This window comes from Equus przewalskii, chromosome 29 (genome assembly GCF_037783145.1).
Source record: "Equus przewalskii isolate Varuska chromosome 29, EquPr2, whole genome shotgun sequence".
Lineage (NCBI taxonomy): Eukaryota > Metazoa > Chordata > Mammalia > Perissodactyla > Equidae > Equus > Equus przewalskii.
The window spans coordinates 10,253,832-10,281,287 of NC_091859.1; the positions used below are offsets into that span (position 1 = coordinate 10,253,832).

The 27,456-nt window shown below is 38.4% G+C and overlaps 1 protein-coding gene and 1 long non-coding RNA gene across 4 annotated transcripts in view; both read left to right on the forward strand.

The window, feature by feature from the left end:
- Positions 1–27,456, forward strand: part of TMTC2 (transmembrane O-mannosyltransferase targeting cadherins 2) — a 390,871-nt gene that overhangs the window by 2,818 nt on the left and 360,597 nt on the right. The gene's annotated exons all lie outside the window — the stretch shown is intronic.
- Positions 4,084–5,184, forward strand: LOC103560853 (uncharacterized). Its single transcript, XR_547295.2, has 2 exons — positions 4,084–4,220; positions 4,552–5,184. It is a non-coding gene; the product is annotated as an uncharacterized lncRNA (long non-coding RNA).

A 27,456-nucleotide genomic window follows, 5' to 3' on the forward strand; every position in this document is an offset into this window, starting at 1 on the left:
GGACAGTTTGAATAGTAAGCATTTAAACCAAAAATATGGAGCTTAGAAAAAAAGTAACTTACTGTAATACTATAACTATTGTAGAATATTGTGATAATTCAAACATTCCTCGTGTATGCTATTCTTTAGTGTCCAGTTCTTTACAAGGTATGTGTCAGAAGAAACTATCCTGTAAAGATTAAGGCTGGAACTAAGCTGAATTTGCATGGACTGTAGGTCTGATGCTGTAGATCTAATGCTTATTTTGTATTCCTTATTCATCAGAAGTGTCAGGACTGTAACTTGGGGAGAATGGTGTGAGCGTGATGATAAATTAGTTGTGCTTTGATATTTGGAAGTTGTTATAAGTTCTTTACATGCTAGAACTCCAGAGGTAAAATGGAGTGTCAAAATTCCTGACTTCCTCCTGGCTACGTAGATGAATTTAGTGTGATGATTTGCCCATATTGTCTAATTGATAGTGTGCTCAATATATGCTATATAGACATTATATCGTGATATGATGTTGTGGGCCAATTAATATGAATAACACTTTACTACAATTTGAAAAGTATATTTTACTCTGATTTTCTTAGTAGCAGAACTGCATAAGCAATCACACACTCTTAAGAGCATGAAATCTTAAAAGTATCAAACTTGGTTTCTACGGATCCTAGAAATTGTGAAATGCATATTAATAGGAGCATGGCACTGACTTGGTGTCTGCATAGCGTGTTCAGGTGATTCTCTGCCAAGGTGCCCTGTGAATTGTGGCTTTTCAGATATGCTTTCTGTCTCCCTACTCTGACTCATTGGTGTGTGAAGGGGAAGAGAGCTACGGAGTCAAGTGGAAACTGTAGGAAGATGATAATGTGTTTATTTCCACCACTCCATTTCAGACTACAAAGACTCAAGTTTAAAACTTTGTTTAAAACTACATCTGTGGATTCTGCTGTCCCCCAGGAACGTTTGTGAAATACAGTTTTGTAAGGAGAGGCCAGTGCTGGAACTGAATGAACAGTACTCAAGGAGGAGATGGCTCTTATGCTTGACTTGCTTAACTAAATCAAGACTGCGTTTTAGCTGTAGGATCTGGCATTTACTGTAGGAGGGCTTTGTATTGCTTCAGCTGAAACATTATTGCTGTGGTACTTCTCCAAGTTATCATTTCTTTTAAATATAGTGATCAAGTTTACTTTATAAGCTATATATATAATTACTTTCAGTGTTTGATGTAGCTTGGTTGAGATTAAGTGGTAATCTGAAACTTTCTTATAGCAAAATCAATTTCCCTATGGTAAAATTTAATACTTTGCAAGTGCTTCTGTGCTAAACTTAAGAATATGGCTATGATGTGATGAAACAAACAGTAGAAGAGTAGACTTCATCATATCTGATGAAAAAGCATATATGGTTTCAGCTTCATCCCTCCCCTCTCTGATTCAATCTAGTAATGACTGTATTGAATCTTAAGTTGTGGTTAGAGTAAAATTGGAATTATAAATATGCAGACTCGGCCAAATTTTAAGTCATGTTGTATGTGACTTTCTGAAGGACTCCCTCATTTTCTGGAGAGATCTGGTGTTTAGGTCAGTGGAAAAAACTTGTTGACCCAAAATTCTCTGCTTTCATATATATTTATTGAGGATAACATTGCATCATTTTCCCTTCATCCTTTTTAAAAATACTGTTGTAAGTTTTGCATAGAGATAACACTAAAAGAGGAGTCAGTTTACTTCAAAGCAGCATAAGTAAACCATGATTGTTGTTTGATAGTCTTTCGTTTGGTACACATTATCTAATTGATGGCATGTCCTTTATGATTTATAACAAGTAAATAGGGTAACGCAACTAATACATGTTTTTATTCTCGTGTGAATAAAAGAAGACAATTTGAGGTTTTGGAAGTGGGAAATGGGTTTGTGGCTGCTTTTAAAATTTTTTCCTTATTGCCCATTTTGCATTTGTTAAATCCAACCAGGATCGTTAGCATTACTTTTAGGTTTCTTAGCTATTCCATTGTGCAATAATTGTGTGTAAGATGGAGAAACAGCTCCACAGCAGAATTTCTACTCGTGAATCGAAACTGCCCCAAGTTCCTAATAGCACATTTCTAGTTTAGCGGTTCACTTTGGTGTAAATGTAAATCTCAGCTTTTATGGAAATACCAGTTAAGATTTTTTTTTGTAAACTCATAAAGATTTAGATTAACAGTACTTAAAATGAAGGAATGGAAGATTTAAGGCATTTAACAAATTTTTTAAAAACCTAGCTTTTTTCCTAAAGATATTCAACTCTTCCTTCTACATCTTCTTGTAATGTGATTGTCAGTTTGGGTTTTTGGCCTGATATGGTGAGAATTCCTTGTGAAATGATCGATCGCTCTAACTTCCCTCTAAAAAGTTCTCTCTAATAGACTTGCCTTGGACCAATCTTGGATCGTTATCTTAAAATTCTAACATGTCACATTTAGAAGGACCCACAACTAAAAATATACAACTATGTACTGGGGGGCTTTTGGGAGAAGAAGGAAAAATAAAATGTTAAAAAAAAAATTCTAGTATGTTCAGCTATTGAAGGCATGCCTGGTATTTAATAAAAGACTGTTTAGAAAGAATTATTATAAAATCAAAGTAAGTAAGGGAGAAGTTTGCTTTGTGTCAAAGATTGTCTCATCAGGTCTATATTGGAAGAAACGAATGTGTCCAAGTGTGTTAATTTACTGATTTCCTTCCCAGTTTATAATACACTGAAAAAATCACAAATGAATACAATTTATAGTTTATGAAATATTTTATGTGACGTTTTATTTTCTAGCTAAGTTTCGATTATTTCATCAAATCTATGTGGAAAAAATTCATTTTGCTGTTTGAACAAGTACATCTCCTACCAGTAAGTTAAAATTTTATGAAGCCATTATGGACCACTTTGCATTACCTCCATTGAGCCTGTCACATGGGGTTTATCGTAGCAGATGACCCACATACAGGCACCGAAAGGACGTGTACAAATGCCATAGGGAAAATTGCTTTCCAGACATCTGTCTCTTAGTTATTTTCGTATATATATATATATATATATATATATGTTTATGTTTATATATTTGATTATTAATTTGCGTTGTCTTAGTTTTTCAGTGCTAATGTGCCCCTATGGTTACACTGAATTCCCTGCTGCTATAATTCTGAAATAGCGACAACCTTTTGAATTCCAGCGTGAGTTAGGGGCACAGTTTGTCTTCCTAATCTCTTTGTTGCTGTTCAGCGCACTAAAGGCACTTGTTTAAAATGCCCGTGATAGTGCAGCTGTTTATCATGGGCGAAGGGTAAATTTTCTCTAAAACAGGCACCTTCATAATATTAGGAAAGGACAGAGTTTACCCTTAAGGCACTCTGAAGAATCTGTGGCTGACAAGCTACTTTCTTATAACTTGATTTTTGTCACCCAACATGCTTTTAACATAGGAACATTCATCTTTTAAATTTTTTGATTCTCTCTTGGAAGCTAAGTATTATTTCAGCTTTGGGTACTTGTTTTAATTGTTTCAACAAAAGTGATAAGTGTGGCAGCCTTGATGGAAAGGACAAGTGGGTTGTTGAATGTAAAGACCTCACCTCTATGAATAGCTGTCCTCATTTAGAGTCTGGTTGGAAAAAAGTGGAGAGAGATGTCAGCAGGAACTGCATAGCTTCTGTTTTCCATAGGATTGAAAAGGCATAAAATTTTGAATAATTATAGATGTAATTATGCACAGTGCTAGATGGTTTCTTTGAAGATTTGATTTGTATGTGCTTTTGAGGAAGAAATGACTACATTCAATAATTCACTAATTATGAATGCTACTAAACATGGCTTCTCATATATATGGTGCATAATACAGAAACCGGCTGTCCATGCTTGTAGTTGAGTATCCCTACCTGTCTGTTCTTTCCCACCTGTACTTTAGCAGGTACTGTAAAGTGTTTGAATCTGAGAATTTGATGATAGCCTTATAAAAATGCTAATAGTTTGTCCTTTAGCAGAATTTCCCTGGCATTTGCTCATGTTTATTTTTGATTGATACTCAGATTTTAAAACTTATCGGGACTCTCTTGGCTTCTTTGCCAGAACATCTGTGTGAAGGATCCATGGTAGATGGTGTGAACTGGCCTTGTTCTTGGTCTGGTGCTCATTGGCACTTTATTCTTCCACGTGGAAGCTTTGGAATACCTCTCCCAAATGTCTCCTTCCTAATTGTCCAGGTCAGTTGTTTTCCTTGGAGGTTAGTAGCAGCTGAACTCTTTAAGTTAACTAGATTTGCCTTGATTGGCCAGAAGGATTGAAGACTTTTGCCTCAGAGATTTTTTTGGCTGTATTTTCTAGACAGTCAATTCCAATAAGATGCAGCACTGTCAAATTTCTATTGATCTCTCTCTCTCTTTTTCTCCTCTCTGACAGTTTAGCTTTTCAGTCTCATTGGTCAGTTTCTGTGGTACTCAAGTTTTCTTAGAATAAAAGGTGTAAATGTTTCAGTCTTTAGAAACTTTTTGGGATTACAATTTTGGGTTCAACTGTGACCTTTTTTCTTTACAGGTAAATGGGAAAGAACTGAGTAAGCCTGTCAGGAGAATTGTGAAGAAGGCGGGAACACTGAAATGATTTGTTTTCAAGATTCTACATTAAAAGTTGCTATCACGTTTTTAGAGTAGTTTATTTTATTTAAGGACGTTTCATAAGATGCAGTTAATTTAGACAACTAGAAATGATCGTTTTCAGGATGAGATGGAGAGAGAGATTTTGATTTGCTCATGTCTAAGAAATTAATATGCAAAAGACATTAGAATTGAGCATTCTAATTCACCTTTAGAGTCCATTTAATTGTAGAATTAAGTGAAATTACATGTACATTTCCTCATTCCAAGGCTGTACACATGCCACATTGCTCGAGGGCCGTGCTACTGTATCTGTTTCAAAAGTACCTTAGTATTTGGCAAAGGAGATGCTATTTGCTTATGATAATTTGATGTAAGCTTTTGTTTCTTGATTTCTTGGCCAGGGCATTCTGTGATATCTCAGTGAGGCAGAGTATGAAACGTGGCACAGCATGTAGTTATAGTCAAGGAGACTGACTAAATTATATGATTTGTCAAATGAGACACGCATCAGTGCCCTTGGAATCGCAGCTGTGTGCTAGGTGTTGTAGCCAAATAAAATGTTTCTGTCAGATCCTTTTGTCTTTGATGATTGCCCTTCCTTTCTGTGGAATTTATTGTAATAAATGTGTGATTATTCCTCAGGAGCATCCAGTTGAAAAAGAAAAGAAGGAAAGTTCACTATAGGTGTATGATAATGGTTTAATTAGGAAACAGTTTGTATAAATATTGCCATGGGGTGAAGGAATTTACTGACATGTGAAACTGACAGATTCATAAGTTTTGATAATGACAGTGTTTTTTTCCTAATTGTGATTCCAGAGATTATTTATTTCTTTAAAAGTAGAAAATTTTGATTGTACTTGCCTAGAAATTCTCACTTGGCATCATTTAAGAGTATTTTAACTTCAAAGGATGTGTTATTTGCTGAAGAGCGGCCACTGGGGCGCAATACGGCTCTTGACATTTTGAACAGTGTTAAATGATGGCACTGAAGTATTTCAAACAGCCGTGTTTCAACATTGTTTAAAAATCCAGTGGGAAGAATGGCAATCCATATAACCCTGCATACTTGGAATTCTTTGGGTATTAATTTTAAATGCAGTTCACAAGTTTGCTTTCTACAAATAACATTTTTCTTTTTTAAAAGATGAATAAGGCTAGTAAAATTTTTACAGCTGTGGCTTATGAAATTTTGTTTTCTTTTTTCAATCGCTTATAAGTATTCTATAAAGAGATTGAAAGGATGCAGACCATAGCCTTGTTTTTTCTTTTTGCTTTAATCTCTCAGTTGGGTTATGTTTAGGAGATTGTTATAAAGCATCTCGTTATTGAACTTCCATTATAAACCTAAGATTATTATAAAGCATCTCGTTATTGAACTTCCATTATAAACCTAAGATTATAAAACTAGTCCTTGAGAGAGGCAGATAAGTGAAAACACTTTGGGGAAAGTAAATATCTTGTTTTTATTAATTTCCAATTTGTTCCACAATGAAAGCGTGTCTGCCCTGCTTTCTTTTCTGTTAGTGCCATCTCTTGGATTAAGAATGAGAGTCAATGATTTAACTCTTCACAGTGTCCGTGCATGTTTGAAGTGACATCCCTGCAAATTGTGTCCTCGACAGGGGGTGCCTTACGAGGTGGCTAGAGAGATGACATTGATGGGCTTGTCGACTTTTCTCAGTTTGGAGAGGATGCTTGTCATTCCAGCGCCCTGTGGGAGAAGGGCTTCTTGAGGTGGGGCCGGCGGCTGTGGTGTTCCTTGGGGCACTTTTCTTGTTTCATAAACTGTCCTTTGGTTACTTCTGCTGCCCTACCTTCAGGTTTTTCAAGGTGTCATAACACTGAGCCTGCTGCCTGGGATTGTAAAAGATGTCTTCAGTAGAACACTTTGGGTCCAAATATTTTGTCAAGGGTCCTTCTTTTAGAATAGGATGTTCCCCTCCTCCTCCGAATAATTAACTATAGGGCTGCTCTCCCAAAGCAATTGAAAAGAGCTCATTTTGATGAAGCGAGCTTCTGATGACAAATTTTCCAACTACAAATTTGTGGAAGAAAAGTTTTCAGGTGATGAAGAAGTTTAATCAGGCAAAAAGACATTTTTATTTGCAGAAATAGGCCCTTTAGAGGGAGGCGATTATTTATAGCTGATGTGAGAAACCAGTCTACCTGAATTCATTGGTAAGCCTCATTTAAAATAGGAAGGTTATTCTTGTTATTCTATTGAAAAAAATAGTGCGGAATTGTGTCACTGAATTTATATTAAAGAAATAAGATTTTACACTTTAACCTACTCTTATAAGGAAATGTACTGATTTAACCAAAGAAAATGAATTTGAGGTTTGAATAAAAATCTATTAAAGACACCTGTGTGCAGCCTGAAATTACCAACTGTAGTTTGCCACATATGTCTAGTCTTCTGTTTAAAAGGTCCCGTTAAAAATGATCTCGTTAGGTTTGCTTCCTCCACTTCTATATTTTAAGAGTCTGTGTATTTTTTCTTTTAAAAAACAGTAGTGATTTTGCTTTTGTTCTGTATTGAACAGAAAATGAAGTTTCACTGTTTTAAAACCTCTCATTTGTCATCAATGTAGATAACGTAAAGCATTTCTATGACAGTATTTAGTAGCTAGTAGCTGCTTTTAAATTCACCTCTGATAGGATATTGGGGATGCCTCTGGCAGGCAAGGGGCCTTTAGACCTGGGCCTCTCATAACTTCACCCCCCGCCTTCATCCTTTGATACGGACAATTGCCTTTTAAGAAATCTTTGAAAATGCAGTTTAAATCCCCAGTTTCTTTGAACCCGGTGGATCTCTCTATGCCTCTCCTAAAGGGACGTTTTTGAGCTGGGCCTCTTGTTGGATCTCTGTCCATCTATGTGTATGTATGTGTTTCTAGATCAGTGCTTCCCAAACTTCAATTTACCTGCAAATCAGGTTGTTAAGATGCAGATTCTGCCTGGCGTGGGCCTAAGAATCCTCATTTCTCTCATTCCCAGGTGCAGCAGATGCTTCTGGTTCTTGTAATGTACACATGAGCTAAGTGTGTTTTACAGACATTTGGAAAGTCTGCCTACATTCCTGGATTTAAAAAGACTCAGGATGAGGCACCTGTCTTCTGCGTATGAGTTTAGCCATTTTATTTAATCTCTCTCTGTTTTATTTTCATCTCTGTTCAGTCATGACATCTTGAAATTGATCGTATGGGTTGGAGGTATTGTGTAGATTTTGAAAAGGTAGAGAGCCTGTTGAAATTCAAGGAGATGATCTCTACTGAAATATCTGTCACCATCTTGTATTACAAGATCACCTTCTTTATGACATTACTGTGGAGACAGATGTCGGATTCTGATTTTGACCAGTCAACTGATACGCAGTTGCTTGACTTGAATGGATGCTGATGTCACAGCTGAGCGTCTGTTGTCACTGCCTTACTAGTTTACACTTTCATTGAACAATCCCTTGTAAAGAAACTTGGCTTACGTTGCACAAAGATTTTGTAGGCTCTAGGCAGGCAGCAAAATATAGGTATTTAGGCAGCTAAGATCAGGAAAGATAGATTTATTAATGATATTCAAGCACTGAGTGATGCTCTCAGATGAAGGTATCTACACAGGATTAGAAATGCTTGAGCCCATAGCTTTTGGGCACTTTGGGGGATCTCTGAGTAGGTGCATGCCCTGTATATCTGAAGTTTTAAATCTCTACTTAATAGTACTCTTTTTAAAGAACTCTTTCTAAAATGAGTTATAATTTTTCCTTTTAAAAATTTTTTTTTTTTGGTGAGGGAGATTGGCCCTAAGCTAACATCTGTTGCCAATCTTCCTCGTTTTGCTTGAGGAAGATTGTTGCTGAGCTAACATCTGTGCTAGTCTTTGTCTGTTTTGTGTGTAGGATGTTGCCACAGCATGGCTTGATGAGTGGTGTGTAAGTCTGCGCCCAGGATCTGAACCCACAAACCCCCAGCTGCTGAAGCAGAGTGTGTGAACTTAACCACTACAGCACTGAGCCAGCTCCTACTTCTTTCTTTTTCAAATACTGTGTACTAGAGGCAGTGTCATGAACCAACACTGAGCCAAGATAAAAGACTAGAGTTTTAGTCTTGGAATTACCACTTTATTAGCTAAGTACTTGAGTTACTCCACTCTCTAAAATTTGGTCTTATAATCAGTCAGGAAATGAAAATAATAATAACTGCTGACCACAGAGTGAGGATTAAATGAGATAGTACGATGAATGGTCTCTGTGTGTTTTAACAAGCTGCCTGGTTATGCCCTTAGATGCAGAGGTGTTGGACCAGAGGATGAAGGACTCAGTTAGCACCCTGTGCTGGCACCTCACTCTCTTCTTGCCTGAGGACAGAGCGCTGTTCTACTCCACCTTGTTGCTGACTTTGTCAGCTCGAGGCCGTGGCTGAGCTCCTGCTGTCCCAGCTTATGTTGCCACCCCCACGTGCCATCTCTGCTTCTAACCTCCATCCACCGTTTTGGTTGGCAGTCCTTGGTCTCTGCCCCAGGAGCAGTTTTTGCTCTCCTCTGTTTCTTTTCTGTTCCTTTTCCTGTGTTGCTTGTCTCTGTGCTTGAAGCCTTATTTTGAATAGACATTCTGGCCCATCTGCGCACTTCTTTCCTTCTGCAGCGTGAAAGGACCGATTACAGTGCACAGGGTGTGAATAATCTTTGGTACTTTGGTTCTGCTTGGCAGGGCATATTGTTACTGAATACTCGAGGTCTCCCTCTTCAGTGACATCCCTTTTTCTTTTTGGAGTATGTTCAGATTCATAGTAGTTCTGGCGGCTCAGTGATCAGGAAAGCTGTACTATGTCAGATAAGCTGAAGCTTTCCTGCACTGAAGTGTTTGTGTTAATCAGTGGGGTATTGAGAATTTGCAGTAAGTATGCTTAGCATGTGTGTGGGATGGTGACATCTAATATCTACACCTGGTGATATGTGTTTTCAACTAACTAGAAAATATCTGTTTCTTTTAGACCTTTTCTAGCAACAGATTAGCAAAAAGTAAAAAGACCACAAGAACTTTGGAATCAGATAATCTAGGGATCTAATCGCAGAACTATTGCGAATTGTGTACTTTTGAGTGTGTTACTAAAACGTTGCTAGACTCTGTTTTCCTATTCGATAGGATGAGGATAGTAATACCTACTTTATAGAGCTGTTGAGAGAACTTAATGAGATAAACTATATAAAGTGTCCGGTACAGTGTCTGGTGTCTAGGATACTTGTTAAATATTTCTCTTAATCAAGAAATTATTCATTAACTCTATTGCCGATAGTGTAAAATCACTATATAATAATATCTGAAAGTATTGTGGCATTTAGGGATTTTTCTTAAAAGCTAATATTCAAAACTTTAAACTTCCAGTAATATTTAACGTAGTATTTCAGATAGATTTAGAGTAACTGGAAGAGTTCAGTGAACTGTATTCAATAATTACTAATTTTGGAATTTAATTTTTATTTTGAGTTTTAAGCTTGGAGAAATAATGTTGAAACTTAACCATTATACACCCACATACCAATTTTGCCAATAAAATGATTGCAGTATACTCAATTAAAAGTCCATATGAAAAACAGAACTAGGATATCTTCCATCTTCTTCACCATAATTGACTTCCTTCTTTAAATTAGATAATACTGTGCATAGGAACAAATGCAAAATTATGATTTCTTAGCATATTAGAGTTGTTCTACTCTATGATGTGTATCTTAGAGAATGAAAAATCTTACCCAGTGAAAATATGGGGTTGTTTTCAGTTTTGTTGGGAAAGATTATGTTGAATTGAGTTAGCCCAAATCCCAGGAGTATTTTCATTTGCTTTTTGTTTAACACTGAGCAAAATTGGATATAAAAGCTCTGTTTGTTCTTTGAAACCTTTTCTGGGAAGCTTGTAATTCTCTCACTAAATTGCTCTCTCCGGTACCTATAACTCGCATTAATTTATTTATGGATAGTTTTGCATTTAAGAATATTGATCTCTCTCCTAATTAAAACAGATCTTTCTCATGTTTACTTAACATTTTTCTAGGAATTCCCTACATAAAGAGGGTGTATAACCTTATAACACTGACATTTCTGGCTTTCCTTTTTTTTCCCCCCAGAAAAAGAGAAACTTCCCTCCTGGAAGTAGAGGTATGCTAAGTATGTTGAAGGTTTACCATATTGATAACAGGGCTTTCTCTTCAAAGCCAACGTGTGGCTTTAAGGATTCCCCAGGGTCCCTTCCAACTTAAAACAGGTCACAATTCTAGTGTTAGGGTTCATTTACCCAGGAAATATATTTGAAATTGGCCATTTGGGGGCAGTTAATAATGTTTTAAGCAAAACATTGGCCATATTTCCACATAGACAGTGGGAAATGAGGCACAGTAATACAAAAAACCACATCAACCAAAGATGTCTTTACCTCAGCTGTAGTCGTCATTTTATTTCTTACGTGTTCCCTTATTCTCAGTTGGAATACTTACTCCATTCCTATTGATAACTAAATTCTAACAGCAAATGGCAAGCTCCTAAAAAGGAGAACACTTTTGGTTCTTGTTGGATAGCAGCCTAGTTTTCTCTAGTGCACATCTGTTCCTTGGAACATTTTTAGAATATTCAGGTGACAATTCATCCAGTATTTTAATAAACCAGATTCTGTTACTGATGGGTTAAAAGAAATCAGTCATACTGTTTTAATTTATTAAAGGAAAACAACAAATGATTTTTGCAGGATGGCTCTCAACTCTCTGGAATTAATTTAAATCAATACAAGAAACCAATAATTCAAGACCTTATTAAACATGCCTCGCAGTTGAATTTTAAGACTAAACAAAAGATTGGCAGTTGGACTTCTCCAGGGTGAGGAGGTGGATGGGAAGGCATGGTTATCTGTTGTGAGGGAGAAGGTTAAGTATGACATCCCTGTAAAAGACCTTTGGTGGAACTGAGAGAAGTTGACTTGAAAGGACTCGGCTTCTTTCTTGCTTACGATACAGTGCTTTCCCTTTATGGTATAGAGTAGGGATCATTTTAGAGCAGTTTGGATGAACTTTCCTTATGGGGGGGAAACAGAGGCATTGCAGTGGAAGATGGATAGTTTTGATTGCTATTTTTGTAAATAGGAGTCAGAGCATTAAATGATTGTCAGCTTCTTCCGGTGAAATCAAGACAAGTTGTTAGAATGGAAGTCCTCTGAATTCAACTGTTTTTGGAATTCACTCTTTGGTGTTTTTAGAAATTCTGTGATCTATTTTGACTGCATGCTGAATTTTTGGTATGTGTTATAAAATAGCAGCTTGTTTGTATTTAAAAAAAAAAAGGCTATCATAGTAATAAATACCCATATGCTCATCTTTGTGTACTTGGAATTTGAATTCTGAGAATTTATTATTTTGGGGAGGGAGTTGGGTTTTTTTTCTAAACTGAAGCCCGAAAGAATTGGTAAATTTAATGTTAAATTGGACAGTTTATTCATATGCCACTGATAGATTTAAGGTAGACCATGGATGATATTTAAAAGTTAACATTTTTTTAATACTAAGCATAATCTTAAGTTTAAATTTTCATTTTTATTTCTTTTTGTGTCATCATCATTTACGAAAAATGGTTGAAAATAAAGTTCAAAGATTTCCTGTAAATTATAAGATTTGACAACAACATTATTTACTTTCAACTTTTTCTCGAAACCTGAGTAAAAACTTAAACACAAACCAGGACTTAGCCTGCATTTTTTTTAAGCATCTGTGAAAGTCTGTATGAAAACAGAGTAAATGCTTTGCATTCGACTTACCTATTGCATTTGAGGAAAATCTTTTCTGTATGTCTGCAAGCTATTTGTGTGTTCAGAAAGAGTTTACCAGAATAGACTGAAATTGGTAGGAATAGGCCTACGTAACACTGCAGCTAGAATTTTATGAAAACTGGGATGGTATGCTCTCTCAACATCTTAAGTAAATGGAAACTAGTGAATGATTTCCTTTGCATAATATTATGGGTTTTCATTAACTTAAAGAAAGTTGTTTGTACTTTAAGGATTTTTTTCCCAGAAAATCACAATTACTGCTAATTCATTGGCACGCTCCATAAACTGGCTTCTATTCTGTGTCAACCATATTATTAGAAAAAGAAGTAGATTAATGGAAATTAAGAAAGCAACAGAAATGATAAGCAGATAATTCTCCTCATACACATATCAACCAAAAGATTTAATGATATTTAGTAATGACGTTGTAAATTGTTTTGATGTGTGTTCTAAGTCCTTACCTCAGAGGCCAGAAATGGCTGTTGTTACTAGAAATGATGGAAAGAAAGCCAAAGTAAGAGTGCGTTTACTATTTAAGTAGTCTGATTTCTGCAAATTTTAGTGTAAAAATATGATAATTCTATTCAAAATTTGGGAGAAAGATTTGAATGTGGTTTATTTTAAATTGAGGAAATCAGCTCAAATAGGCCGTGGCCTTTGATTTAAACATGTTACGTCATTCTTATCTAGAAATGTACTATCACCCAGGAAAGCATCAGTGCGGGGTGCTTTAAGCTCATGTCATCCCTGTATTCCTTTAACAAGCCTTTGTAAGTGGTTAACTGTGTCGGGAACCGTGTTAAATACTGAGGGCACCGACCCAGAAGAAGATATAGTCCATAACCTCAAGGAGCCTAGAGTCTCTTGGGGAGACTAAGTAAGCAGCCAGTTTCTCTTCAAATAGAGACATGCTTATGATTCTGGACGTAGAGGGGCACTTGACCCAGCCTGGGAGGGAGGGGTGTGGGAGACACTTGGGAGAACTGACTCCTGAAGAACAAGTAAGAATTAGCTGACTAAGATGAGAGAGAGGGAGGAATATTTGGAAGAAATGTGCAGAAAGAGAAAGACGTGGTGTCCAGAGAGCAGGCATAGAGCTAGAGGAGAGGGAGGGAAGAAAGATGAATTGACGGGTCAGGAGCTGGATCAGCGAGGGCCTGTGTTCCATGATAACACTGGGAGAATTGTCTGAAGGAGCGTGAAAGCCAAAGCAAAGAGACCAGAAAGTTGTCCGTTATGGGATTATATTGGCTACATAGGATTATATAGGTTACATAGGGTTCTATTGGAGGATTTCTGTTTCCAGTGGTGATGAGGATTAAAATAAGCTAGAAATAGAGATGAAAAGGAAATTTGGGTATATTAGAAATGGAAAGGTGAAGAAAAGTCGATCTCACTTGGTAACTAGCTGAGTGTGGAGGGTTGGAGGAGAGAGACTCTCCTCAGGTTTCTGTCTTGTGCAAGTGGGTGACAAAGGAGACACACAGGTAGACCAGTTTGGGTGAAGGAAGGTGGAAGGATGTGCTTACTTTCCTCAGAGCCTAAGAGGAGAGGTGAGATGTCAGAACATCTCTGCGCCCAACAGGTGCATGGTGTGGGTGCTTTGCAGTTTGGCATGCCTGGATTGCTGCTTTGAAGTGTTGCTAAAACACTGTCATTGGGCCTTAATTTCTGTTAGCGTATTATTTATTTTTATAATAAGGACTCTTGGTTGTAAGTGACAGAATCCCAATTCAGGGAAAGTAGCTCCTCTCGCTTGTCTGAACCCAAGAGCTCTGACGAGGTCATGAGGACTTCATTTCTCTCTCCATCTCTCCATCTCCATCTCCAACCTCATATTTCTTCCCTGACTCTTCCAGAAATGGTCCAGGGTGGACCTTAATTACCCTGACTTAGGTTGCAAGCGCATCCGTGTAGCACAGTTGCTGGCCAGGGGAATGGTGGGGTACTTTGGCCAGGCCTAGGCCATGTGCCTGCACCTATGGTCTGGATATGAGTGGAGAGGAGGCAGATTTACCTGTCCCATGCCACATACAATAGGTTCACTAACGGAAACAGGGGCTCCATTAGAAAGAAGGGCAAGGTATTCTGGGAAGAAGGAGAGGCCACTGATGTCCATGGAACCCATGATAGGCACTGCCAGTCTATTCTTAATACCCTTGACAATTTGAGTAGTACTCTTTGGTGCTACTCCATCATAAATGCAATCTCAGAAGTCATGTGACCTTACTCACTTATTCGGTGGTCAGCCCATACGAGGTAGAACATTCATATGGGTGGATGTGTGTATGTGTGTATTTTGGATTATCATCTAAATGGAGAGTGGGCACTAAGACCCAGGGGCCAAATCTGCTGTGTAACCTGTCTTTTAAACAGCCATACTGGTTTGGGTATGTATTGTCTGTAGCTGCTTTCTCTCTACAATGGCAGAGTTGAGTAGTTGGCGACAGGGACCTCGGGGCTTGCAAAACCTAAAATATTTACTATCTGACCTTTAACCGAAAAGGTCTGGCACCCCCAGATTTAAATGGAAACACACACTTTTAAACTCTTCTAGCAATCTTACTGATCCTTGAGAGCACATCTGGGCACTCTCAGGGGTTCCCTGACATTAGTCGGAAATGCAGGTCTAAGATATAATTTTTAGGAATTTAAGGTCAAGGTCAGACTTAGAGATGTAGAATTTCGCTGACATCCCTTTCCCTCAGACAACACTACAGAAAGCGCTATCCAGTGACTTTTGTAGATCTTGGCAAGCGTGCTGCCTGTGAGGCTAGGATAGCAGTAAGGGGCTAGATGGCATGGACCACACCACTAGGACCATTACAGGGTTCGTCCTAACTGGTCCCTCGATTCTGACAGCGTTGGTGATCTTGGTTTTCCCACAACAGAAGGTCTTTGTGTGCTGGTGCATCAGCCCCTGCCCCGAGGCCCTGGCAGTCACCTTTGGCCTGCAGGAAGCGCCTGCTGCTCCATCTCAGAGTGGCGGCCCCTGGGATGCTTATGTAGCTGTTTGTGAACCTGGCCCCCCCCCCACCCCACCCCCGCCTCTGTAGCCGCAAGCCTAGGTTTCCAACCAGTTGTTGCCCAGCTGTCTGCTGCTTTGTTACATTGTTTCAGGCTCTGCTTCAATGTGCTCTCCAAGTGTTTTGCTTGACCTCCCGTGGGTATCTGCTTTGCTGTAGCTCAGCACTAAGCAGCTGTTTGGTATTCTTCTGGTATCCATTTTCTCATGTGGTCAGCCCACGGGTCCTGATTTTTTGTGATTGAGGTTTTGACACCTGCAAAGTGACTCTGCATCACTGCTTGGTTGTTGATAGCCTCATCTTGATGCATTTTTGTTCTTTGGCCTGCCCAGGAGGCACCCGTGATAAAATGTGTTCAATAATGCACTGCCGTGATAGAAGTTTTTTTCTTATTGGCAAGGAAAAAGGCCGTATGTTTTTGCTTTGAACTGGATTGCCATCTTCTGCATTCTTTGAGTCCCCATTTTGTTGAATGGTTGTAGTTTGGATACGGTTGTCCTCAGGTAGGAAAATTGGTGTCAGGACCAGGATTGCCTAAAATATAATCAGATTATTTCTGATTCTTGTACTTTTCAGGAATGTTAACTAATGGGGCCAGAAGTGTGAATTTTACAAACAGTAGCACCTAGTTTTACAAAATTTGTAGCTCAAAGGTTGGTTTGCAAATTTAAAATAATACATAGATTAATCCTTATGGAGTGGAAAATGCTGCCTTCAGTATAATTTTCAATAGCGAATTTGAAAAATAACTAATTATGTATGCATATGAAATGAAACTGTAAGACCTGGCAAATAAGTGGACTACATCTTAGCCAACAGCTACCTGTTCTACTTAAAAACAACACCTAAAAAACTCTTAATTTGATTTTCAAGAAGAGCCTATTAACATTTTTTAATTCATAAGCCAGGTAGTAAACAATACCTGTAAAAACAGACTTTTAGGTAGAGACCATTTGACCTGAAGCTCGTGAAATCAATTTAAAAAAAATTAAGCTAAAGGAGCCACGTTAAATCCAACATATATTATAATACTTGTTTAAAGGGTATCACAATATTCTGAGTTTGGTGAAAGTTCAATCCTAATATTAAATTTTATGATATGTAATATATATGCATTTATATGCAATTCTCTACTCACCATAAGCCAAAGAAGGAGCAATCAATTTACAAATAACACAGAGGCAGTAAATTTGTTGGCGGAAGTTCTAGGCCTGTTGTAATTCTGTAGTTTTTGCAATATGCAAGTGGTGAATTGCTGATGTTGCTGTGAGCCAAAGATGCGGTGATATGTGAACGTGTCCAGGCAGCGCTCACATTATGTAAGGCTTGGAGGTATTTCGATATCAGTGAAATACTTTATGGGAGTAATAAGACAATGTGTACTGTTGAAATCATGTCCATAAAATCATTGTTATGTTGACGTTTCCCTCCCAACTCACATTTCAGGTTTAAAGGTTTTGCTTGGTGCTATGTGATCAATTGAGACACAGTTCCCCTCAGGCAGGGGTTCGTGTCTGAATCTAGACATCTGATCGGTTCTTTTCTAATCACTGTGATCATTTTGCGCTAACGTCAGGGAACACCGTGGCTTCCAATATGGATGTCCTGTCTTCTCCTACAGAGGTTCAAAGTACATTGCAGTCTTCCTTCCAGTGGCTCCTCCTCCATCTGGCTGTCAGAGTTTCTCTCTTTGCTTAGTCCAGGGTGACTGCTATAAATGAGCATAGGCTTGGAGTCTTGCTTTTGCGAGGATACTTCTTTTTCTTCTGGGCAGCCCAGTATTTCCATCACAAGTCAGTTCCAGTTCACCTGTTGTATACCTAAATGAAGATCTGAATGAATCGTGATCCTTAGGAACAGGATAAATGAGTAATGCATTAAAAAAGAAACATTTGGAAGTTGTATGTTTTAATTCTCCAAGGGAATAAGAACTTGAGAAAATGGGCTAAATGTTTCCTATTGAAGAGAAGAAAAATCAAATATGATGGATTGTTGACTAAGGGGTGTCCTTGGGTTTATTCTTCAATATTTTACTTTCTGGCAGTATTACAATGGGCAAGTCAGTGGCTTGTCTGAACCTAGGTTTGCTCATCTATGAAGAGGACAGTAATTCCTGATCTCATAGGGTTGTTATGAGCATGAAATCCAATTCAGCGTCATACACTTTAATTTTCCATCTAATATGTCAGACATTATGTTAGTGGAGTGGCATGCAAATGCTGAATCATATATGGTCTCTGGTCTCAAGGATCTCAAAAATTTGTCAGATAGTCATCACGTAATTTGGTTTCTTATAGAATGAACGCTTTGCTGAGGTATGAGGATATGCAGTAGGGGGCCTGAAAGAAGACTTGACTACCTTTGGAGAGACTGGAAAAGGATTCATGGAGGAAATGTCAGGTTGTTAGAGGGTGGAAACCTCAAAAGTGTGACTGCAGGATTTTACATGTGTCCTCAGCATAGAGAATGAGAGATGAAAAGAAGCCAGCTGCCCACAATGATGATCCTTGGCTAGCAGATAATGAGTGCGGAAGGAGGGAGTGTGACTCAATGTTGTCGGGTTCAAGGTCGGTCTTGTTGGTGAAGTTTCTAACGCAGTAGTTTGAAGATGGAAACAAGGATCAGGGAGACGGTGCTCTGGCTCCTAGACTCATATCTTCCTGGGCCACAAGTTTTTTTAAGAATAAAGTAGGCTCTGATTTTGATGGTTTGAGAGTGGCGTGATATTGGCAGCAAAGAAATTTTAGAGAATGGTAAATATCTGTGGAAATATAAATAGTAGTTTGAAAAACTCCATAAAAATGTTTAGGGATTCTTTTTAATAATTAAATTTTGTGCAAAATATCATAGTAAGTTCTTGACCTGTTTAATTTCTCTTAATCCTCTCAACCCGGTAAGGCAGTTATTATGAACAAGGAAAGGGGCTCTGTGAGGTTAGGTAAATTCCCTTAGGTCATTGGGCCATTAAATGATGAGTCAGATTTGAATCCACCCATGTCTGTCTCTGGAGCTCAGGCTCCTGGACCAACTCCATTAGAGGATTGGAATAGATGAGAGTTCAGGAGATCTGAGTTTGAACCCTATTTTTTCCCACTAACTTGTGAGCTTGCACATTTACTCAGGCAAGAATTTTGTTAGTATTACCCCATCTTGTTATTGCAGGGTACACAGAGATGAATCTGAGCGAATTTTGCTTTTAAAGAAGTTTTTATTTGCGTGTCAAAGATCCCTTTGGCCATTTTGTGAAACCTATGGACATCTTCCTGAAAAATTGTCTTAGATGCGTAAAACAAAACATATAGAAGCCAAAAAATTGAAGTACATTTATCAAAATACTAACTACCCCCCCCAGTTCATTCTATAATATATGTCCTTCTTTATTAATCCATTTAATCACAAAACCAAGTAGTAGATCCATCAACTGCCATAATATCAAGGTAGTGATGAATGTAAATGATCTTTTGAGAAACTTGCAATAACTGTGCTGTGATAGAAAAGCATCTGTGATTCCTACTGCTAATAGAGTCACAACCATGGTTTGTTGCCTTTATTCATAATAAAAGGCAATGCTGAGTTTCCTTAGGACTAGTGAAAACTAAGATGTACTTGTTTTTCCATCCAAGTTCAGGGACTCCTTAAATTCTCTCTGTGCATTCCGGGATGAGAACCCTTGGTAGGACTAGAAGACATTTATTAAGATCTTGTGAAGAGACAAGGTAGAAAATCAGGGTGCTCAGGCGTATAGAAGTATAAGATTTCTTGGGCTTTCACCTCTCTAAACTGTAGGAGTTTGGCTGGATCAGTAGCTTGAAGCCTGGGAAGGAATGTGGAAGTTCATGATGAGTCCGTCATCAACTTGCGTTGAAACCCCAAAGCCTACAGTTATCCAATACAGGATTGTATAGGCTAACAAAATGTTGAGGTTTTGTTTGTTTTCTCTTGGGTTTTGATCAATAATTCTATAAATTCAGGACTCTTAACACTGGGTAGCTTATATTCGTCAGAAAATCTGATTGTTAGCCTTGAATTTTGATTAGTAAAATGGGAAAATACATTGTGAAACGACAAAGTTAGGCATAGACACTATTTGAAAACCAGGCCTTGGGTTGCGTGCAGGTGGATATACTTAAAAAGGTTTGTGGAGAAAATGTTGGAAATCACTGATTTGGATAATCTCTAATACCTCTTTTAACTCTAATTCTTTCACCCAAATATCCTTGATATTTATGGCATATTGAAATAAGTCTAGTTTTCCATGGATCTTCTGATGAAAGAAAAGAAAAAAAGTGAAAACAGATGGAAAACCTGAAAAGTAACTCTTGGTTGATTGACAGTAAATGTGGAGAATGCTTTAGAAAGGAAATGAAATGTTGTCTCTAACAGATGGAAGTGTATAAATTTTTCCTCCACTTGAGAGCTAGAATCACTGTGAGTGGTAGTGTTTCAGAATCAGAAGAACAGAAAGAAAAATTGTACGATTATCGTCACAGGTAGGAGGAAAGGAAAGAGTTCATATTTTTATTAAAGGCACATGCCCAAGAGAAATGCCCCCCCCCCCCCGCCTCAGAGAACTGGGATTGACCCTTTCTTCCTATCTCTCCTCTATCCTCCTTTTTCCGCAGGGAGTGCCCTTTATCTTTATCTTTTTCCATTTTCCCTCCTCCCTTCCTGTCCTTTTATATCCTCTCTTTTCTTCCTCTTCCCGTTTCTTCTCTCTGCTTCTCCTCCTTTCCCCACTAACCTCTCCCCTCCATACTTTCCCTTCTCTCGTCCTTCACCAAGTTCAAGTGATGCTGAACTTGGGCTCAAGAAGAGCCACCTCATTGAGTTGCTGGTACTGCGAGAGATTCTCTTTGTGTGTTATCTCTTTCTGCTCTGGACAGAGGAGGCACCTCCGAATCACGCTAGGTGGTCCAGGGAATCTGATAAGCAATGTGATATTTGAACTAAGATTTGGGAAAGGCAAATGGCAGTCTCGGAGATGCTGTGAATTGACTACCGCGCCTGCAAGCCCAAGACTGGCTTACACATTCAGAAAATTGCAGGTTGTTCAGAATGAGCAGTGCCAAGGGTGTGTTCTGGAGACTGACCAGAGGTGGAAATAGAGAAGTAGGCAGACATCAGTTTGTGATGGACCCTGGGTAACAAGCTAAGGAGCTGAACTGAAAGCTAGGGGGAGCCCTTGAAGGAGAGAAATGATCAGACTTGCATTTTAAGGGAAAATCCTCTGACAAAGCAGGAGGGATAGATTAGAGGAAGACCTAGTTGGAGGCGGAGAGGATGAGTAGGCAGCTTTTGCACTAAATCAGGAAAAAAAAATTTCAGAGCTGTAGCTGAGAGCATAAGAGAAGAAGGCACATTCAAGGGAGTAAAGAGGACTCTCACACTTACTGACTGGATATGAGAATGGGTAAGAAAGAGTTTAAGAATTTGTTGAAGGGGCCGGCCCCGTGGCCGAGTGGTTAAGTTGACGTGCTCTGCTTTGGTAGCCCAGGGTTTCGCCGGTTTGAATCCTGGGCGCGGTCATGGCACCGCTCATCAGGCCATACTGAGGCAGTGTCCCACATGCCATAACTAGAAGGACCCAAAAGTAAAATATACAACTATGTGCCAGGGGGCTTTGGGGAGGAAAAGGAAAAATCTTTAAAAAAAATATAAAGAACTTGTTGAATTTTCCACTGACTGTCTGGATGCTCGTTGTCCCCACTGTGTGAAGCAACGTAGTTGGAAAGCAGATTTGAGGGGAGAGGTCTGGACTTCGTTTTGGACGTGGTGAAGCTGAGGCCCCACTGGTGTAGAAACTGTGGTAGAGTTACAAGCACACGGTGGAAGCGTCTTTTCTTTACAATTAGTGTCGTGTGTACTTGATGTATGTCAGCCAGTGACCTAAGCAGTTCACGTGGATTATCTCGTTTACTCCTTATAATAGCTCTGTGAGGTGTAGGTACCATTATTTGGAGGAAAATGAAACATGGCCAGGTTAAGTCACTTCACTAAAGTTACATATTTAGAAAGGGGTGGAATGGTGTATGATTACATTTATATGAAATGCCCAGAAAAGACAGATCTCTTTAGAAAAGAGAAAATAGATTAGTGGTTACCTGGGAGTGGAAATGGGATTAATGTGTATAAACATCAGGGATCTTATTAAGGGCCATGAAAACATTCTAAAACTGATTTATGATGATGTTTGCACCACTCAGTAAATTTGCTAAAAATCGTTCAATTGCACCCTTGAAATGGATGAGAGTTTTGTGTGTGTGTGTGTGTCAAGGAAGATTGGCCCTGAGTTAACATCTGTTGCCAATCTTCCTCTTTTTGCTTGAGGAAGATTGACCCTGAGCTAACATCTGTGCCAGTCTTCCTCCATTTTGTATGTGCAGTGCCACCACAGCATGGCTTGAAGAGCAGTGTGTAGGTACACCTGGGATCCGAACCCTTGAACCCTGTGCTGCTGAAGTGGAGTGTGTGAACTTAACCGCTACACCACCAGGCCGGCCCCTTGGATGAATTTTCATCATAAAATAAACCTCAATAAAGTTGTAAAAAAAAAAGTGTTTGGAGTTAGGATCATTATAAATATTTTATTTTAGCTGTTGTTTTCACTGGACTGTAATAAAAAAATGCTGTTAAAGGTATCAAGGCATGTCAGAGTGCTTCAGAAATGGTGTCCTGAAAATTGTGCCTGTATTTAAAAATAGGTGTTTTGGTCTTTTCTTTTTATGCCAGTCTTTCAGTGTTGCTTGATTACTACCTGTGAAGCGTCTTCCTGTTGCCTCCTGTAACTTGCTGTCTCTCATCTCCTTTGGGATAAAGTGTGAGATAACCAAGCTGGCCTGGCCTCCCTCCCCCCTTTCCTTTGCTTCCTCTCTTCCTTCTGTCTTCAGGAATTGTGTTAGGGACTGGGAATTAAGAAAAAGAGAGAGAATAATTAAAACATTCTCAAATAACTGGAATTCTAAAATTAGATATTAAAAATGACTCAGTGGGGCAACAAAAACAATTGCTTGCTCTGCTCCCCCCTCAACTCCCAAATCCTGTCAATTATCATCATTTACTTTTATGTTTTTCATTATGAAGTAGTATATTAGATTATCCAATGTTATATAACATTTAATAGAGGGATAATAGACGTTTGAATCTTTTGCTTTATTTGTTTTGGAAAACTGGGTGTCTAAATCATTTTTTGTTTTTTTGGCTAAATGAATCTAATTTTGAATGCAGTGGAGACTTTTCTGGTAAATCTGGCAAATCCGGTACATCCTTGGGCAAAATGTCAGTTTGATGTATTGTTTAAATATTGTGTTCTAAGCATCAAGCTTTTATTTCTAATCTTCTATTCTTATTTGTGCCATCAGAAAATGGCACAATGTTGGTGGTAGAATTAAAAATGATAATGATGCTATTATCGGAATTAGTGGACACTTGTCAAGTGTTAGTGGTGCATTCACATTTGGATGCTCTGGAATATTTGCTAAGTTGTTTCTGTGAGTGCCAATTAAGCGTGGGGTCAGATGTAGGTCAAGCGCCTGGATTTATCGCCCAATCGATGTAGAGTGTCTTCAAGGCTGTGCTGGTCCTGGAAAACAGAAATAAACATCCTTACATTGAAAGGATCACACATCTAAAGGTGGAAGATGAGGGAGTGATTACCTGCTGGGATGTGCGTGCTCATGAGGAGTGTATCACCTCCACCTGGTGTGCCTGGGCGTTGAGGTCCTTCGAGCAGTGTGGTGATAAAATTCCTCACCACATTATCAACCTGCCCCCAAGACAAATTTATTATCTGTTCCTTGATATTACTTGTAAGAGTAACATGTGAAGGGTAATTTTTATGTTGTGTACTCTAAAAGGCTTATTTTAGGCACCTAAATTCAACAAATAAAAATCAGCTCTTTAAAAAATTGGAAACAATTGGAAAATGTAAAGCAGGAAATGAACCACACAAAATACTTTGAAATCTTTAAGGGACCTCTCTTAATTATCTAGAACCCATTCATTCGGTAAATTGTTTAGCACTGACAATGTGTCAGGCATTTTGCTAGGTTTGAACTTGTAAATTGGCAGCCCAGTTTTTTAATGTATCCTGAACTGTGTTGCAAAAAAAAAAAACCAAAGGAAAACAGAACAAAACAAAAAACAGTTTGTAGCCAACACCTAAAAATTAGGACACTTTACTCTTCCGTTCATATTTAAAGGTTTCTTAATTTAGAAAAGTTAAAAAGAACTTGACAATGATGGGCCCGTATTCTGGCATGGAACCAATTAGCAGGAGCAAAAGAGTGACTGCCCCCTTGTTACCAGTTTTATAGATGAGACAAGTTAAGGAACACAGGCGGTATCCCCAAGGACACGGAACTCATTGGTGTGGAGTTAGATTTTTAACTTCATCTAATCCAATTAAAAAACAAAAAAGCTCCTTTGCTCTTTCGTGTTGCAGAATATTGTAGAGATTGCAAAGCAAGATATAAACTATTTCCTACATGTGGAAATGCTTTAAATCTATGAAAGCTGCATTATACCAGCATATCTCAACAACAAATTTGTAAATCCAGACTGGGTTTAATTCCCAGATTTCAAAAGGGAAGCTATGGAGGCTCAGAGCCTAATTTACTCATGGTCACAAATCTAAATGACAGTGTCCCATTGTAACCCTGGTCCACTGGCCTTTGGTACTGGAGCTTTTGGAACACCATGCAGATCAGGAGTTGGCTAACAATCTAATATTAAGCCCGAACTTAGAAAATGTGTAATTCTTAAGCGTAGGATGAACCATATGGCAGTGCTGTCTTTGTGTGTCAAGAATAGTTATTCAAGATCAGCAATTTCATGTGGTTCAGCGAGTACTTCTGAACAGATCCATCCATTCACCATTAGTTTTGATATGTTTTACTTTATGTTTACAGATTTAACCTTTCATAGGAAAGTGGAAATAGGAAGTTTTGGACAAGTTTATTGAGATCCAAAGAGAAGTTGTGGATCCAAATGAGCAGATTGACCATATAGACCTAGGATTTAGATCTGCATGTACCACATTGGTGCCCAGTGTGGATCCTGGAGAGTTTAATCTTGTTTACAGAGAGGAAGTAGCACCTTTCCATTTTAGCATATATTCAGAATTCTGAGTTCTAGTAGATAGAGCTTACTACAGTTCTATGTCTTTTTGATAATATATATATTTTTTTTGAGGAAGATCAGCCCTGAGCTAACATCTGCCAATCCTCCTCTTTTTGCTGAGGAAGACTAGCCCTAAGCTAACATCCATGCCCATATTCCTCTACTTTATATGTGGGACACCTACCACAGTATGGCTTGCCAAGCAGTGCCATGTCCACACCCGGGATCTGAACCTGCGAACCCCAGGCCACCAAAGTGGAACGTGCGTACTTAACTGTTGCGCCACTGGGCTGGCCCCGATGATATATTTTAAATAAGCCTGAATCAGCAAATACAGTAACAAGATAAATAAAGATTGAAAATGAACGAAATAGTCACTTAAAAATTATCTATCGGCTCGTTGTTTTTCTGATAGTAGACTAGGGAAATATTTATTTAAGGAATGAGTGGAAATATCATGCAATACAGGTACACAATGTTGGGTGAATGCTTTTTCCTTCTCTATTCCTAAATTCCTCATGTCATGATTTCCTTTGGGCATTTGTCTGATAGAGGAAACATGATTCTGTCTTATTTTTATCATGAGGTCATAGTTAGGGAAAGAGCCCAGCTTTGGCGTCAGGCAGCCTTGGGTACATGTTCTGGTTCCATTGGTTTTCTGAGTGACCACAGGCTCGTTATGCATTCTCTTAGACTCTTATTTAATTGCATAATGAAATACCAGTGTCTGTGTTTCAGGAGGGTTTGAGATGAAGTGGGTAAAGTTCCTGGCAAATGGACAGGCTACATAAGTGATAGTTTTTATTACTTTTTTGTTGTTCATTGAAATGATCTTTTAAGTGAAATATTTACAATTGAAGTGATTCCAGTTTTGAATTAAAATGATTGATTTAACTAAGCTCTAAAATTGCATACTTTCTACTCTCTTTATCCTTTTTCTTTCTTTGGTAACAGGTTTCTATATAGATTTGCCAATTCTGGACTATTCATATGAAAGGAATTATATAATATGTAATCTTTTGTGACTGAAATGTTTTCAGGGTTTATCCTGTTGTGCAAATAATCCATAACCAATCTATAAATCAAAATTGGGGTGAGTTTATTATGAGCCAGATTTGAGGACCATATAGCCCAGGAGTGTCCTACCACAAAGGAATGGAGCACTTCAAAGAAGTGAGGGTGTGCAGAGTAGTTATATACAGTCAAAGAGCATGTATCACATATGATTGAAATGTCCCCTTGACAATAGTCATGAGATTGCCCCATCGGCACAGTGATTAATGGACACAGCAGGTAGCAGGTCTGTTGTCTCTGTGGGCGCAGCAGGTAACAGGTCTATTGTCTCAACTTGGGTGGTGACAGGGTGAGTGAAGCAGTCAATTCCTAGTCTAGGGAGAGATGCTTATCTTTAAGGAAATGCCAGTGTGGGGGAAGTTGCCTCTTTATCTTAAGGGCATTTGTTCTTGTCCTTGGGACATAGCAAATGCTTAAAGCAAATATACAATGCGTGCTCAATGGCCATGTCAGGCCCTTTTGGAAAAAGCAAGGTCAGGCCGAATTAGGTTTACACCAAATGCCTTCCTCATATACTACAGTATATCCTATTGCTTGCCATTTGTTTATCAATCATGTTGTAGCGTGCATCAGTACTTCATTCCTTTTTATGGCCAAATAATAATATGTTGTATGGATTCCATTGTTTGGATATACCACATTTCGTTTAGCCATTCTTCAGTTGATAGGCATTTGGGTTGTTTCTACCTTTTGGTTATTGTGAATAGTACTGGTATGAACATTCCTATACAAGTTTTTGTTTGAATACCTGTTTTCAGTTCTTTTGGGTACATACCTAGGAGTGGAATTCGTGGTCATATGGTAACTCGATGTTTGACCAGTTGAGGAACTACCAGACAATTTTCCAAAGTGGTCACACCATTTTACATCCCCCCCTAGCAGTCTATGAACATTCCATTTTCTCCACATCCTTATCAACACTTGTTATTATCCATCTTTTTCATTCTTGTCATCCTAATGGGTGTGAAATGGTCATGTCATTGTGGTTTTGATTTACATTTTCTGGATGACTAATGCTATTGAACATCTTTTCATTTGTCCCCTTGTCATTTAATTGTGACTCTTGAATAAAGCAAAAAGCTCTAATTTTTGTCTTATTTGTCTTGTCCAACTCCCAATGGCCAGGGTTGGTGGGGGAGGTGGGGGGCAAGAAAGATTTATTTGGATCTAGAAAGCTCAGCAAAAGCTGACTTAAATATTTCTCACCTCTGCTGTATTTTACCCGTGAGTAGATCGGGAAAGGAAAGCAAGAATAGAGCTAATTGCTCATCAAGAGAGGAGTAACAAATATAAGTGGTTCTGATACTCATTTAAATTAGATTACACTTAAAGAGAGGTTTTCTAAACGGAGTTAATTTGAAAGGACACACAAGTCATTGAGTTTAATCAGTGTACCTTCCATTAAAATAGCTAAAATCCCCCCTCCCAGCTCCAGTTTCTGGTAAATAAATGTTACCCTTCAGAAGAGCATTTTACTCCCTAATCCCATGCTCCCAGTGAATGGCAGCTGCTGGCTTGTTTCACTGGGATATGCCACCCGGTTAGGGAAGAAACTCACACTTGTTGGTTTTTCATATGGACCAGAAAACGTGGGCATTTTGACAAAGGAGCAGGGAAAATAAAAAAAGATTTTCTACTTGCTTTTGCCCTCATAATAGGTTATATTGTATTTTTTTATTTTCTGTTTTTCTTTTCTGAATTAAACAAATTCTATTTTGGTCAGTTTGAGTATTAATATTTTTTTAAAAAAAGAAAAAGACTCCTTTATTGTAATTTCCTACTGAATAGGGAAAATGTCTCCAATTATGTAGAGGACCTATTGTC